General features: G+C 37.1%; 1 protein-coding gene across 2 annotated transcripts in view; it reads right to left on the bottom strand.

The window, feature by feature from the left end:
- Positions 1–17,817, bottom strand: part of COL8A1 (collagen type VIII alpha 1 chain) — a 149,477-nt gene that overhangs the window by 34,710 nt on the left and 96,950 nt on the right. The gene's annotated exons all lie outside the window — the stretch shown is intronic.

The raw sequence follows: 17,817 nt of genomic DNA, 5'->3' as shown, positions 1-17,817 counted from the left end.
ATAAATTTAAATTATTTAAAAAGTAAACTTCTACTCTTCCCCTTCCCCAAGTTTATTCATTCATTGTCTCTACATCATGTAGGGATGTATAGTTCTGGAGAGTAAGTCTAGGAGGAGGGCCAAAATGAAACTAGAGGATGTTGTTTGATTATTTTCTGCCTGTCTTCCAAGGATCTCCTGAGTTAAAAATGCATCTGGCTTCCATTTCCTGCAGAATTTTGCTTATTTGAAATGTTCAAGAAATCAATTGATCCGACTTCAAATAGACTAGGTTTTGCTGGCTGTGTAAAAACCCAAACCCCCGTTTGTGTCACTCCCAAGTCTGGACTTCACAAGCAGCCAGCTCCTTTCGTACCTTAGTAAAGGACTTCTTTTTGGCTGCTTAAACTTTGTGCTGAGCCAAGTGTCAAGCTGGGAATTGAGGCAATAAATCTCTGTGATTCCTCATACTTGGAATTTCTCCTGTTGCTTCTGATAAGGAAATGACAGAGTCTCTCAGCTATATGTATGAACCTCGGAGAAATTTGTAATCCAAATCATGTTTTCCTCACAAAATGGAAAACAAAAAGTGCTAAACCAGGCTTTGAGTTAACCCAGGTGGTTCTGAGGGCTTGGGTAGTGAACATCTTTGTTTTTGACTAGATTGCACTTGGAAATTTTTAGAATGAAAAGAAATTCCTCTTTATCTTTTAAAATATTCTGATTAAATCTTTGTCGATTGTGGGGGAGGAGGGTTGTGGCAGCAAGACTTTTCCTAGGTGAATCTTTGCAAAGGATCTCGGCCTTCCTGTAGTAAGAATGGATCTCACTCTCGGTTGCATCGCTTCCTCCACCCCTTCCCGCATCTACTCTGGTACTTCCAAGTTTCATACTAAGCCCCAGTGACTGACTGAAATGAATGAGATTCGGGATCAGCAATTCTTCAGATATGGAACGATCTCCCCAAGATCTATCCACATTCTCTGAGATGACTAACGAAGCCAACTCAGGTCTGGCTAACTCCGTACATGATCATAGTGAAAAAATATTCCTAAAATGTCTTTCCCCAAAAAACAGTTTTCCTTTTTTTTTTTTTTTTTTTTAAGTTTGTAGTTGCTTTTGAGTATGTTCTATCCAACAACATTACCGACAACGTTCACTGTCTGGCATTTTAGTAGAAATGGTAAAAATTGCTTGGAACAAAACGCTTCATTCAGCAGCTACCCCTCAGTCCTAGCTCTTGTTTGTCTGAGACCCACACCATACACAAAGAGGAGATCATTTAGCTCCTCCATGGTCAGAATCTGCAGGGACGTGACTAGCATTGATATGAGGTCAATTGGCAAGTGGCTTCTTTCAAAGGAACCATGGGTTTGAGCCGTACTGTATGAGAAACCCATTTAAAAGGAGTTTCTTTCTCTCTCCTTAGTCTACCGTCAGTTTCTGATTTTGATCTGTAGGCACAGGGTAAAATCAATGATTCTGACACATTTGCCACTTGGAGTGAACTGGTATATCCATTCTTTTTACTATTGAGATGACTGGTATGAGTTTCATTGATTTAACTAGCTCTTTTGGTGTCATGCAGATACAGCTTTCTGAACTAGTAAAGCAGAGTCGTTGTGTGGCCAAGAAAAACAGATTAATCTAAGAAAATCATGTACATTTGATCTTGGAATGTGTTTTCTACTTACGTTTGAAAATGGGGCTGTGTGATATCCTAAGAGTTCATTTCAAACAAAATATTGAAGCCATAGGGGAGCCTGGGTGGCTCAGTTGGTTGGGCGTCTAACTTTGGCTCAGGTCATGACCTCACAGTTCACGAGTTCAAGCCTTGTGCCGGGCTCTGTACTGACAGCTCAGAGCCTGGAGGCTGATTTGGATTCTGTGTCTCCCTTTCTCTCTGCCCCTCCCCTGCTCATGCTCTGTCTCTCTCTCTCTCTCTCTCAGAAATAAACATTAAAAAATTAAAAAAATATATTGAAGCTATAGAGTGAGAAATCTATCCAGACTGTCCATTTTCACCTTTACTTAGTTTTCCCTTTCCCACATGTCCATGCTATGACCTGGGGCAAGGTGGATTAGGGAATAATTTTGAGGACATTTTGGGGTTTGCTTTTTACATGTAGCCTAATAAATTCTGGAAGCTCTGAGAGAACTAAAAAATTATATAGCAAACACAACTCCTTTACTTTGCATTTATTATGGTTTTGTCAAATGTATTCATTTAACAGATATTTCTTTGGTGTCTACTGTGATTTAGGCTTTGGAGATACGGTGACAGATTTTGTTTTCATGGTGCAAGACTCTTGTTTTCATGGTGTTTATATCTTAGTGGAGGGACCCAGGCAATAAACCAAACCAGATAGTTTTAGATGGAGGCAAGGGCTATAGAGAAAAGGAACAGGATCTTGCGACTGGACGGGAGTGGCATTGATGCAACTTTAGACAGGCAGTCCGGGTGGGGACTCTTCTGAGGAGGCAGCAGTTGAATGTAACAAAAGAGCCAGCCACATGACACTCTGGACAGTGTGCAGGCAGAGTGCCAAGCAAGTGTCAAGGCTAATAATAGTTCCTTCTTGTGAGGATTAAATGAGTTAATATGTGTAGAATACTTAGAACAGTGCCTGGCATTCATAAATGTTAACTGCTTTTCATTCATTAAAAATTCATTGAGTATCTTCCAGATTCCAGTGTCAGTGCTGGGTGCAAGGATTAAAGAGTTGCATGGAGAGTCCCAACTTTCGGGTGTTCACTTCAGACTCTGGTGCAAGTTATTCTCAATCCGTGTATGGTTTACAGACCATGTGCATCTTACTCACTGGCCTTCCTTTGTCCCAATCCCCTCCCCCAACAGAGTCTAACTAGATAGGCTTGGGGACCAGATCAGAAACCCACATTTTTCTACAAGCTTGCTTCCAGTTGATTTTAGGCACACTAAAAGTAGAGAACCATGTCCTAATGGAGAGAGTGTGACCAACTTGTGGTTCTCTTTAATATAGCACATGTTATAGCATCAAGGATAAGCAATTGCTCCACTGCAGAATACTTCTTAATACTCAGTAGCTTTGCCCAGTTTATGGAGCCATAAATATCAAGGAATTATGTTTCACAATTAACATTCTGTAATGGTTAGGCCTAACTTTTTTTTGTTGATCTTGAGCTGGCTGGGGATGCTGTGTGTTTTGGATAAACTTGCATTTTGGCTACGGTTTGGAAGGTTTGCCTGACACTCTTAAGTGTCACTTAAAACCTGCCAAAAAAAATGGCTTTTACCTTTTAGGAAGAATGTGCCAACCAATGTTTGCCAAAGGCTCTTGTATTCTGGAAGAAATTCTACTTGTAAGTAAATTTGCCTTACTGAAATTCCTCCCTTGGGCTCCTCCATGTACCTATTTTTAAAGTGTAATGTCATCAAAAAGGGAGATGGGAAAGACTTATTTTATTATCTGTCATTGGATTTCTACTAGAGTGTATCCTGTTCATTTTCTCACTTTAGAATGACTTATATACACTTCTAAAAAAGCTTAGGTGCAAGGATCTCGAAGAACATTTGATACAAGGACAGGTTCATGCTCATTTACTCAAGGCGGAGTGCCAACAGCCTCTAACACCCAGACTGGATCCTAGGCCAGTCTATGCTGTAGATGAGATTTCCAATACTCTCCTATAGAGGGTTTGGTCTGGGAATGGATGAATCCCATTTAATTCCGTTTTAAGTTCTTATTTTTCTCCCTTTACTCATTTCCATCCATAGCTACTCAACAGCTATGGCCAGATAGAATGATGACAATGGAAAAAAGGCTGCCCTTGAGCAGGAGGTCAGAAGTGGTAAGGGTGATTAAACTGATGTAAGCTTAAGGCAAACTTGAGTCTTGGACATGGAGCTAAGAATCTTAGAATTGAGAGGGTGGTCCAAAAATCAAGTTCTGGAGCTGCAGCCTGTCAATTATTCAACCTTTTGTTTAACTCTTCAGGCTGGTAATCCCCTCACCAAAGAGTACAGAGAATAGGTGGGAAATGTAGACCACATAAAAACCATTGAAAGATAGAGATAAAGATCTGTTAATACTCAGTCAATGTCAGTGAATGATATAACTATGTAGGCAGTGAGAACTGAATTGCTACATCAGAGGAAAAGAGTGTGTTAGACAAGAATGGTTCCCTTTTGGGGTGCCTGGGTGGCTCAGTCGGTTAAGCGTCTGACTTCGGCTCAGGTCATGATCTCACGGTCTGTGAGTTCGAGCCCTGTGTTGGGCTCTGTGCTGACAGCTCAGAGCCTGGAGCCTGCTTCAGATTCTGTGTCTCCCTCTCTCTCTGACCCTCCCCCGTTCATGCTCTGTCTCTCTCTGTCTCAAAAATAAATAAACATTAAAAAAAAAAAAAAAGAATGGTTCCCTCTTGTCATTTTGGTTACGTTTCACCTGATACCATGGTTTTATATATATATGTATATATATATATATATATATATATATATGTATATAAATAAATATATATACATACATATATACATATACATATATATACATATATGTGTATATATGTATGTATATATATAAATATATATATATACACAAATATATACATATATATATATACAAATAGAAAGAAGAGATTCCTTTCCTTCCTTAGCTTTAATCATTTATTCAGGCTTTTGTGTATTCATTCATTCATTCAGCGAGGATTTGTTCAGTGCTAAGTATGTGCCAAGTACAGTGGCAATTGCCGGGGACACAACAATAATGAAGACAGGCCCCTGTCTTTATATAGTTTATACACTATTAAATTTCACTGCTTCTTCTTCTACACAAATGATCAGAGCTCATTAGTATCCATCAGACAAGCCAAAATGTTGAAAAGGAGCTGTTCTCTCTGTATAAGTGGGGCCTGATAAAGGAACTACATTTCCTTGGACTTTGGTGTCCCTTTTGTTTTTTCTGCATATGAATCAAAAAATTTCTGTGTCCATTTAAAAACTACTGTTTACTCAGTTTTGGCTCCATCTCAGATTTACTGGTGACTTTGGCTAAGTCTTTGTACTCCAAAAGTGTTTTCTTGCTCTTATCAATCATGCATGGGTGATGTGATGACACTGTCCCCAAACTTTTGAGGCCGGGCTCAGTACAACACAGCTGCCTGCGTGTTCAAGACTGTGGTTCCCACAAAAGAGCCACTGGCTCAAACCCAGCACATTTCTTCCCTGATTCCACTGTAACATTTCTTTCTCAAGAGTATAAATCTCAGGCCGATATTTAACATTCCTTTGAAATGAACCGTGGACTTGTACCTTGTACTTCTTGAGAGCGGGGAGAGCTATGCTTCCATTACTCATATTTATAAAACATGTCCTAAACAGAAGGCATGATTTCATAATTCTCTAGTTATGGGTTTTTGAAACTCTTTTACAAAAGAACATTTAGAAACATCACACCAGCTTAGGCTGCTTTGTCTAGTTTAGAATTCTATCTCAGAGTGGGACTCCATGTGATAGCAGAGTATCATTGTTGCTATACATGGCTCATTCTTTCAAAAGTGGTAACGTAGCTTAACGATTCTTGAATTTAAAATTCTGAAATCAGATTAACTAGTGTAATTAGAAGGTTACAAGGTTTAGGAAACTAATTCTACCTCAGGCTCCCCTATTTTGGAAAATGATATTACTACTTATCTAGTTGCTCAGGCTCAAAGCTTAGGAGATATTCTTTTTTTTTTTTTCCCCATCAAAAATTCTGAGAGTTTATGTAGCCCTTTTTTAAATTAAAAAAAAGTGTTTTTGGTAAATGCATAATAACATTTTAAATTTAAGTTTTGACGTAATCTATGATTAAATGACATTGCATGATTCACAAGATAATGTTGAAAACTAATTTTATTTCCCCAGAAAATAGTTTCTCAGAGTTACTGCAGTTTTTGAGTACAATGTGATACAGTAGATCTCTAGAATTTATTCATCTTGCATAACTGACACTTTATATGCATTTGACAGCAACTTTCCATTTCCTTCTCCCCCCAATACCTGGCAATCACCATTCTGTTTCTGCTTCTATGAACTGGACTATTTAAGATGCCTAGGAGATGTTCTTGATTTATCCTTTTCTCACTTAGCCAATATATCAACAAGTTTTAGGACCTCTCCATAAAGATACATCTTGAGCCACTATTATTAAGGCACCAGCATATTTTGCCTGGACTGTTGTTACAGTAGTTTAACTAGAGTGTCTGCCTCCACTCTTGGCCTGAGTCTAATCTGCCCAGAGAAACCAGAATGATGATTTAAAGATGCAGACCAATAAAGACATCCTGTCAATACCCTCCTGTGCCTCCCTACTGAAGTTCCTATGAACTCTGAGTTGCCTCCACAGCCTGCAAGGCATGCATACTATGGCCTTGCCCTCTTCCCAGACACCATCTTGTTAGTCAATGTGCTCAGGCCAGTGGTCCCTTGCTATTCTGGAACAAGCCCAGCTGGCTCCCAGCCCTGGGACTTTCCACTCACTTCTCTTTGCTTGAACTCCCTTTCAGATCTCTACATGAATTGGCCTCCTTCAGACGTGTGAACAAATGTCACCTCTTCAGAGAGGTCTGCCCTGATCATCTGATTTAAAACAATGCTCTCAACTCTCTTGGTTGTGGTTTTTCTTTATTACTAGACACAGTATTACATATTTATTTGTTTTCTAGTTTATTGTCTTCTCTTCAACAAGATAGAATGTAAGCTCTGAAGGTGGAATGTCATTTCTGACCTCCTTCACCCTTAAATCCCCTACACTTAAAACAGTGCCAGGCACACAGTAGATTCTCAACACATGTTTGTTGAGTGAATTAATGTAGACTTTCTACTATGCTTAGGATCTAATTAATCTTCTAATTAATCTTTTTTATTCAAAGTATCACAAGGTAGTCATTTTGTGTCAAGGTTTTATTGTTAAAAGAAACTATAATTATGGGGCAAACATAGACTAAAAATTGGGATATATGGACCCTCAATTATTTACTTATTTTTTGAAGCTTTTTAAAATTTCTGTTTCAATTTCCTTCATTGCTTTATTGCAAATAAAGTTGATAATAACACTTACCTAGCCTAATTCTGAGTTTGCTATGAGCATTAAATATATGCAAATATATTTGCAAACCTTGGTTTGCAAGCATAATTCGTTCCGGAAATATGCTAGTAATCCAAAGCACTTGTGTATCAAGGCGAATTTCCCCATAAAAAATAATGAAAACTCAGATGATTTGTTCCACAGCTCAAAAATATTCATATAAAAATGATTACAATACTGTAATATAATAGAAATAATGAAGAAAATACAAAATATAAGCAAAAATAAATTAATCTGCACTTACTTTTGAAAACCTTCATGGCTGGTGTGAGGGAGATGAGAGAGGAGGATTATTGTGTTGGATGACTTTCACTATCACTAACAGACTCACTGTTATTTATTGGCTCAAAGGAGTCTTTTTCTGCATGGGGGCCATTGTATATGCTCACACGGATGTTGACTACAGTATTAACAACTGTTATCATATACTGTATTTAATGTAACTGACAATAAGGCAGCAGAGGAAAGGGTCTCTATCTGCAGGCAGCCTGACCTAGAATGAAGCAAGCATTCCTAAGCTTACCCTTGAATGGAAAAGCAAAGGACTGCCCATAGGTGCTTTGAAGCAATGAAAAATACACTAGTGCTAGTTGTGGGTATCTTCTAACTTCCTGAAAAATCACTGATTTCTGCCAAATACCATGGCCTGAGACCAAGCATCCGAACATAGGAAACAATCACCCACAATCCCGCAGTGAGAGAGAGAGAGAGAGAGAGAGAGAGAGACAGAACCATTGGCTCAGTTGTGATCATGTGGTGTTCAGCATCACATACTACTTGTGTTGCAAGACATTGCTCATTTATCAAGTTAAAATTTATTCGAAGTGTTTGCTTGTCTTGCAGAACACTCACTCGCAGAACAAGTTACCCACAATCCAAGTTTTACTGTACTTGGAATGAGATAAAAATCTATTACAGTGAGATAGTGATATTTTACTTCACTATATTTTAATTATTACCCTTTATTCCTTGAGCTCTGTCTACATGTTTATTTTCCTTCATGATCAAGAATCTTTATATCAGCATATCTTAGCATATTATACATACACAATACAAAGAAACTGTTAGTACTTTGTTTTGGTAACCATTCTGTACTGTTTGGCCTACTGAGGTAAGAAATGGTTTAGTAATGGAAGTGTTAGATAAGAAGCTAAAAGGATTAGCAGGGACCAGGTTTTTAAATCCAAGCAAATCTCTGATCACAGAATTTGAAGTGAAGGGGGTTGAACTTCAATCCACCAGCAAAGATGTGAGTTTCCTGCCCTTTGGTGAGGACTCTTGGGAGGCTGGAACAGGCAGGGATGCAGAGTTCGGGCACACAGGCAAGTGCATCCGGGAAGAGAAGTGAAGCATTGATCTACTTCACTGCAAATGCCATGAGTGTTATTATTTACTGCTAGCACTGCCGGACAGTAGATCAGAAGATCAAATCTTCTGTCCTGGCTCCTTTCCCACATGTAGGACCATTTAAGAAAAACCAAACTGGTCACTGCCCATTGCTTCCACATTTCCTCTTGTGATCACACACACTGGATAACTCTTAACTCTAAAATCCAATCTGATTTTAAAGAATCCCCAAAGAATGTAAACTACATTTTTTTTTGTACTTTATAGATGAAGAAAGTGGAGCCCAGAGAGGTTGAGCAAGTTGTCCAAGGTTGCATAACAAGTTGGAAGTTGATTCTAAATTGTTGCTCTTTTTGTTGCATGACAATGTCTTTGGGTGGGTAGAAGCATTTCTTTATTTACATCAGTTGATTTCATTTGGAAGAATCAGAAAAAACTCATTGCTTCAGTATGTATTTTATGAGTTTTTCCCCCAGATAATTGACTTGGGCCTGATAACTATTTACAGGTAACAATTGTTTTGGTAACTATTTTAAACTGCCAACATAAGAGAGGCTGGCTAGAGTAATCTCTCTCCAGGAGCTGTCTAGGTTCAATTCCAGCTGTACACGTTACTGGTTGGGCAGCTTCAGGCAAGTTTCTTAATTTTTTTGTACATTGTAGTTATATTTTCTTTCTGGAAAAATGGGGATAATAATTGTATCTGTCTCATTGGGCTGCTGTGTGTAACAACATATATAAAGTATTAGAGCAGTGCCTAGTACACAGTAAGTGCTATATACATGTTTATTCGCATAGTATCTAGATATAAATGTAAATGATGCCAGAGTACATTAGAGCTTATTCTTAGGGGTTCTCATCTTGAATATAGTTTCATAACAAAAAAGCAGTGTCCAAATGAAAGCAGCATTTCATTGTTGTTTCTAGATGCAGTAATTCAAAACCATCACTAGATGGCAATTGTAATCCATTGTGACTTGAGCAGCAGCAGGATTCAGTGGATGGGTCAAAACCCACAATCTATTTTCTGTGCCTCGCATGCAGCACTGTGAACTCAGGCTGCCTCTTCCCCACAAGATGGGCCTTAAACAAAACTGTTACGGTTAGCAACGTTTGCCTTCTGAGTCCTCTCCCAGGACTCACCCACAGGCTCTCAGTCCTCCTGATGGTAGCCTCACAGAAGCCTGGGTTCACTTGCCTCCATCCTACTGTGAATTTGCATTATCAGGAGTGCTGTCACCAAGGTGACTATGGGACAGTGTCACAAGATTAGAAGCTTAATTAGTGGTTCTCAAAATGTTGTCCTTCCACCTGCAGCTTCAGCATCAACTGGGAACTTGTTAAAATGCAAATAACTAGTACCCCATCTCAGACCTGCTGACCAGGAATCTGTGTTTTAACAAGCCCCTCCTGATGATTCTGATATCTGCTAAAGCTTGAGAACCACTGAGATGAACCAATGTTTAGCATCATATAAATGTTGGCATTGGGCGGATCCTCAGAGAATATTTTGCACAGCCTGTTCATTTTGCCGAGAAGGTAACTGAGTCCAGAGAAGTTACATGAGCTGAAGACCACAGGGTTAGGTTTGTGGCAGAACCAGGTCCCAGGGTTTCCAAGGTCCATCTCCCAGCTATTCCCACCCTTACCCAATTTTCCCCTCAAAACTAAGGTCACTAGGTACACATTCTAGACCAATCCCTACTCATGAAGGAAAAATAACTTATCTTTTTATACAGGAGTGGGTTCATTCAATTGACATGTCTACAGGGATAAAAAAAAAATGGAGTGTGACGCATTTTCAGTTCTATGTGTCAGTGTGTGCGTGTGTGTGCGTGCGTGCATGTGTGTGTGTGTGTGTGTGTTGGAAGTGAGGGAGGATCAAGTAAAAAAAAAGCCACATTCTCAACGGCCAGGAGAGGCATATGTGCAGGGTACCCTGGGTAACAGAAGAGTGCAATTAACACAGGTGAAGCGATTAGGGAAGATGCCTAAGAGGAGGAGCCTCCAGAGCTAAACTTTGGGTGATGGGTTGGAGTTCAGCAGGAGAAGCAAGGAAAGGACATTCAAAAAGAGAGATCAGCATAAGCAAGGGCATGGGGCCATGAAACTGTGGGGAATCACAAGAGATTGGTCTGATTGAGGGAAGTATGTATGTGGAGGAATTGTCATGTCAGAAATAATAATAATATTACTACTATTAGCAATAGCTGACATTTACTGAATATTAACTGTGTACCAAGTACTGCACTAAACATTTTACATATACTATTAATTTAATCATCAAACAATTTTATGAGAATCTACTCCTATTCCTATTTTATAGATGACAATAGAAACACATGCACTGTTCTATTTTCCTTAAAATCAAGGGTTACTATTTCTATTTCTTGGCCAGATATTGAACTTGGAAAAAGAGCCTTGATATTTACTTGTTCCAGAATGTATATAACGTATAGTAAGTATATAATTTGAAGATGAGAGGAATATGTTTTTAATAATAAAATTTTATTATAAGCATATTTTTCATAAATGCATAAAATCAGGAGGCTTTTGACAGCCTGTCTTTTTTAACTCAAGGATTGAATGTCGCATTACTTTCTGGTCTATCAGAAACTGTGGAAGTAGCCAGTTTCTCATGATAATAGACTATTTGTGTCAGAAAAGTGGCAAAGAAAAGCTCATTTCAATTATTTGACTCACTGAAGAAAGGAAGCTAAGTAACGAGTGAATGATCTGGTCTGCTATCATTGGCTTTGTTATATTTTTTATTTTTGCTGTATAAGCATTCACTATGAATGTGCTTTTCACATATTATATGGATATTAGTCGATACTAGTATCTCTCCTTCCTTGTATACGGGTACCCACCACCAAACCAAAAACTCACGTTTTAAAGTTCTCGTAGGATTTGGAATACCTAGCTGTTCCTAGGTAAGCTTCCAGAAATTCTTGGATTCTTTGTGATATTTTTCAGTGATTTCATCTTTTTTCCTGAGAAATTAATTTTTCTGCTCCTTAGTTTTCTCATCTACAAAATATTGGTATTGGATGAGATAATCTAGAAGTCTCCTTTCAGCTCTAATGGTCTGTGGATTTATGATTTAATGATTAAATGGCACACAAAGCACATTTCTGAGTTTTCTTTGTAGTAAAGTTTTCATGTTGTTTCCAAGAAAGAAGTTATCAAACCAAATATTTCTCCCCGAATTTTTAATTGGGATGCTTAGAATAGCTCTATATTTCCCTTTTTAGGATCACTAAGACCTTATCCAGCTCAAAGAGGTGATTATACGATATATTCCCATATGGCGTTTTATACATCTCCAGGCTAAGAACTAAAGGCCAGTTTGAAGCAGATGCCACTGAAAATGATGGATGGCCAATTTGTTTCAAGGTGGAAGAGGTGCATCTTATATGATGCTCTGCTTTTCTGATTGCTGCAATAACAATTTAGAGTTCATTTTATAACCTTGATCTTTACAGTTGCGTTCACAGTGGAGGCTAAACCACTTTCTCAAGAAAATCGAGAAAACCTAACTCAGTTTTCACCTTTCTTGTCTAGAGAACTTGAATAGTCCACAGTTTGCTTTACCTTGAATCAAAGGAAGTGCAATAATCCCTGAAAGGAGAACCTATGAAATGTGTTATTATTTTGAAATTTTGTGATTGAGAAGAAAATTTGCATTTCACTCCTCTGATATGATTTTTGCCTGTCTTGATTGCAGTCAATTTGGAGTGGATTACAAAAGTTTTTCTTTTTACTTATTATAAAAGCAATGCGTGTTTATTCTGGAATTATTACAGAAAAGTGTAAATAAAGACATAGAGACACCTAAAATTCTGCCACACACAGTTGGCTATTTCTTTTTTCTTTTTCTTTTCTTGTAGATAAGCAAGAACATTAAGAAATTGGCAACAAGTTCTACATTATATTTTGAAACCTTCTTTTAAAAATTAATATATAATTAGCTAAGTTACACAATTTTTAATCTCTACCCTCAAAGGTAACATATTACTATCATTGTATTAAAAGTTATAAAATTATTTAGTTTTCAGTTTTGTCATTTTCAGTGCCATTTTGATTTCAATCCCTTTCTGTTTGTTTTCATCCTCCTTTTTCTAGAATGTATTTAAGATAGTTTCAACCCACTTTCCTCTAAATGGGTATAATATATAGAAGAAAGCATACCTCTGAAATTCATATCACATTGTTTTGGAGGGTTTTGTTATTTTTTGTTTTGTTTTTAAAGTTTATGTATGTATGTATGTATGTATGTATGTATGTTTGTATGTGTGCATGTATGTATTTTGAGAGAGAGAGCACAAGAGAGTGAGTGCAGGTGAGGGAGGGGCAGAGAGAGAGAGGGAGAGAAAGAGAATCCCAAGCAGACTCCTCATTGCCATTGTGGAGCCTGACTCTGCATGGACTCATGAACTCATGAATTCGTTAACTGACTGAGCCATTCAGGAGCCCCTGTTTTTTGTTTCTAACATGAAACCTTTGCATTATAAACAATAGACAAGCTTCAATACCTGCCAGCAGAGCCATAAACATTTCTGTTACAATATATAGGAACATATTGTAACATAAGTAAGGTAACAATTTTATTGCTGCCTTTAGAAAGTGAACAGTAACTCCTCCTTCATATCATCTTATTTATAAGTATGTATTTTTCAAAAACATGTTCACAAGCCTACCAACTTGTGTACTCTTTGAGGGCAGAGCTCTGGTCTTATTATCCCATACTCCTTCAATGTCTAAAACTGTTCCTGATCCATTGTGTTTGCTGGATAAACATTTGTGGGGTTGAAATGAATTAAATGGAATCAATTCCAAATATTTTAATACTTTTGTGATAGGTTGCATTGTGATTTCAAATAGCATTGCAGTAAAAGGCAGCAATGGTTAAGAGGTTAGCTTCTGCTCCCTTTTGCTAATTTTCAAATCCCCAAATGAGATAATCTTGGTTTAACTCTCAGCATTGTGCTGAGTGCACATAATCAATGCCAAGTAGATGTTAACTTTCAGTGATTTGGGCTATTTTTTACTGTAATATATACTTTTCTCCCTAATAAGAACCCGTTTTTTCCTGAGGACTTTCTGTTGGATTTTTCAAAATGGGAATAAGCTACTTCTTTAGGGATTATATATAAAATGTCTTAAAGAGTTGGTAGGGGGAATAAAATATACTGTATTTTATGCTAAATTTATATATAATTACTATTTTACATTGCCTATATCACCTAATACTCCAATGTCTCATTCACTCATAATGTTTAATGGGAACATATTTTAAAATAAAGTGTGTTACAGAGTCATAAATATAATTTATAGTTCTTTCCATGGTACTTTTACTCCAAGCCTTTCAAGCATCCAGCAAGTCTAACATGACCCTTTTCAATGAATGAGCAATTTGAGGCATCAACTAATAAAGTCTGGATTTTCCCCTGTATGTGGAAGATATATGAAAATGACCAAATTATTGATGTGAATCTGCATTGCTCTAAGTCTGACAGAATATTTGGAAATTTGTCTCAACCACAACAAGACAGGTGCAAAAACAAGCCTAGTACTGTGAAAACTCTGAACAATGGAATTCTCTAGTCCAGCTCTGTCCAACAGAAACAATGCGAGCCATTCAAACATCAGAAACAATGAGAAACATGTATTACTTCACATTTTCTAGTAGCCACATTAAAAAATTTTAAAAGAAACAGGTGAGATTAATTTAATGTTTTATTTAACTCAAGATATCCCAAATATTATCATTTTAATGTGTACTCAATATAAAAAGTATTGAGATTTTCCATTCTTTTTTTCTTTTTTCATTCAAAGTTTTAGAAATCCCACATGTATCTTACACTCATAATACATCCCAACTGGGATTAGCCACATTTCAAGCACTCAATCACCACATGTGGCTCATGGCTACCATAGTGGGCAGTGCTGCTCTTGTAATTTCAGCTTTGGAGGCACCAGAGGGCGGCAGTGTGGTGCAGAGGTAAAAAGACAAGGACCAGCTTGGAATCATGTGTGCCTGTTCCTGGCTGTGACATTGGATATTGAAGTGACTGTGAACAAGTGATTTAGTGTCTCTGGGTCTCAAATTTCTACTTTCTGTAATGGAGGTTGTTAATAATTGCCATACTCCTCATAGGAGGCTGGGTGGAGATTAAATAAGATATTGTATGTGAAAGTGCTCTGTTAGATCATAAAGCACCATACATATGTAAGGCATTATTACTCCTATTATTGTAGATTTACTCTCATGACTTGCCCAAGGCCACATTCCCAGTTGGTAGGAGAATCAAGGATAGAATCTGGGGCTTCCGACTTCCAGCCATATGCTTCAACTAAAGGCTGTTTGTACCAAGCTAACTTTAAGAAACAAAACAAAACAAAACAAACCCCAAACCTTTTTATTAAAAAAAAAAATAAGGAAGAGGGTGTCAGTAAGAAGTAAATCCATATTAAATAGGGTCTTATTGACCACTGTTATAATGCTCTGAAGTTAAAATTAAACATACAGGATATTTATATACTTATAAATCAGAATTACGACCGTTAAGGATTGGACTTTATTGCTGTCATATAACATAAACCCCCACATTCTTCAATGTTTCAAACAACTTCTAAATTGAACTGTGGTTTCCCCACTCGATTTATCTCCCAAATATAGTACAACCACAAGAAAGCCTTTCTGTAGTGGGCCTGATTAATAAACCAGATATGGATCAATTCAGCACGTTTTCCATGGATATTTTTGGTTACAGATGTAGCTCATTAATTCCCATGTGTGAGACACCTTGCTAGTGTGAATCCAAGAGACACATTAATCTCTAAACAAAAGTGTGACTAATTCAGTTCACTTCATACTATTAAAGTGCTTGCTGTGTGTAAGGCACATCAGGTATTTCAATGAGTGAAAGGAGTTTATTTCTATGATAATTGTCACTTAGAGATATTTATTATTTAAATTGAAGAAAGTATGGAAATTACCTACCAAAATGTCTATGACATATGATTCAGTAATCTGTATTTTCAGAAAGTAAAAAGATGATCTGAAGGATAAATCCTGATTACTTTAAAATAATTTTAAGGGACGCCTGGATGGCTTAGTCGGTTAGGCGTCCAACGTGATTTTGGCTCAGGTCATAATCTCACAGTTTCTACTGGGCTCTGAGCTGACCCTGCAGAGCCTGCTTGGGACTCTCTCTCTTTCTCTCTCTGCCCCTCCCCTGCTCGTGCTCTCTCTGTCTCTCTCCAAATAAGCAAACTTAAACAAATTAAAAAAAAACAGACACAAAAATATTTTTAAAAGTGACATTCTTTACCTTTGAAGGGCACACAGCAGATTAGCTCTCACTATTTCCATTTTTCTAACTGTAAGTCAATCGTGGTTTTCATATTTACACTTTTTTGGTTATTTTCTACATTCCTTTCAAATGAATTTCTTCATAGAACTTTAAAACCACACAAAATATTTAGAGCTTTACACTATGTGAAATTAGGCACAAACCAAGTTCATTTTCACTAAGAAGAGACACATTCAGAAAGTTCTTTATTCTTTTTTCTGTCAAAATTCCTTCTTAAAAATGAGTTTCAACTGGTTATTTTTATTAGAAAACTATCATATATAAGCTTCAAGTCTGCTGACTTGATGACTGTGCTGAATAAATGTAATTTCTATTTTCATTTGCTGAATCATTGCTGTTGACGATTGAATGAAATCATTTTTTGCGTAACCTTTACATTTTATTGCTTTTGCACCCTAGTTTAAAAACAAAGCTTAATTTTTAAAAAGTTCAATAAAGTGTATTTTTGATATTTCCACTATAACTTTATAAGCAATTCCTCTCCTCTGCCCTATAATAACCACCTCCTGCATTTTTATGATTTAGTTTAACATTATTATTGTAATTTTTTACTGGGTGAGCCCATCAATGTCCTTGGCAGCAAGATTTTGTTACAAGAAATCCAGAAGCTGAGCCTGTAGTTGATTGCAACAATTATAAAATTTCTCTGAATTGAGTTCAGAGCCTTACCCTGACATTATGAATGTAACAGAGTCATACCTCCTTCATCAGCTTTTCCAACATACACGATTGGTTTCAGTCCTATAAGCTGTTGCTTAAACGAACATATATTTTTTATTCAATGGTTTTGCATTATAAATATTTCATTTGATTAACATCTGGCTTTGATGGAATCCAGCCAAAATAATTAAAGGTACCTGTAGTAAAAATATGATACCTAAGGAAAATCATTAACGTACTTGCATTTCTTCAAAAATTCTGAATGAATTCATTCTAGACAGGATGTGGTCATGTGGCATTAAGGCCAGATGCTGTGCTTTTTCTTTTTGTTCAAGTACACCTTGAGCACAATGTAAGAATCTGAGGAATCTCAACTATTTACTCTTTAAATGACTAAATAAAATTAAATAGACTATGAAAAGTCATTGTACCATTGAATATTAGGAAATAATGAGTTGGGTGTCCAAAAGTCACACTTAAGACCAGGCAATGGTAATAAGCATAGGATGGCTGGGGATACTATGAGATAATGTCTACTCTTCAGAAATGAATGGTATTTTTCTTTCCAACTGAAGTTCAAAAGTTAATGATGTGCTTTATATTTTAATTGCTTCTACTAAGAGATGAATTAAGGGATAAGAAATACTGGCATGCTGTTGTTTTTAAATTGTGGATATATCAATACTGAATATGAATAAAACTGTACTTGATATATCACGCTCTGTTTCATAGATCCTAGATTGTTGTTAGGAAAATTTAGTATATGTCACTTCAGTCATCTGAAAGGAATCATTTCTTCATTACAGCTCATAACTTAAAACTATAAAGTATCAGCCAGAAAAAAAAAAACACAAAAACAAACTTGGCCCAATTAAGAGTAATTCGATAATGGTAGGAAAGCACATACAGACATGATGGGAGATGATAAGATTATTTTAATTTTCCCATTTGCACTGGAATTATTTATTTTACAAATCTCCAGATCTTTTATTACTTAAAACCCTCTGCTGAATCATGAAAAGAAGCTTAAGTTAGCAATTTTCCTCTGCAAAATCTAGCTGCTAGCATCTGGTGAACACTTGGATACCCAGTCAGGTCCTATGGAAATAATTATTTTAAGACTGTATTCAACATGCCTGGGCTTAAAAATCAGCTAGAATCAGACTCTGCACATGTATTTTACCCTGGGGGATTTTAAAGGCTGGCATTAGTAGCCGTGGTCTCAAGGCTCTTGCAACAGTGAAGACGGGGATGGGACACAGGACCTGCAGGCAGGCCGGATACACCCCAGTTCTGCCAACCGCCCCTGTGCTCCCAGACAGCAACATCCTTCCGTCTGCACTTGG

This window comes from Panthera leo, chromosome C2, assembly GCF_018350215.1.
Source record: "Panthera leo isolate Ple1 chromosome C2, P.leo_Ple1_pat1.1, whole genome shotgun sequence".
In the NCBI taxonomy this organism is placed as follows: domain Eukaryota; kingdom Metazoa; phylum Chordata; class Mammalia; order Carnivora; family Felidae; genus Panthera; species Panthera leo.
Note: the sequence above shows the minus strand (reverse complement) of the source record. Positions and strands in the feature narration are given on the sequence as shown.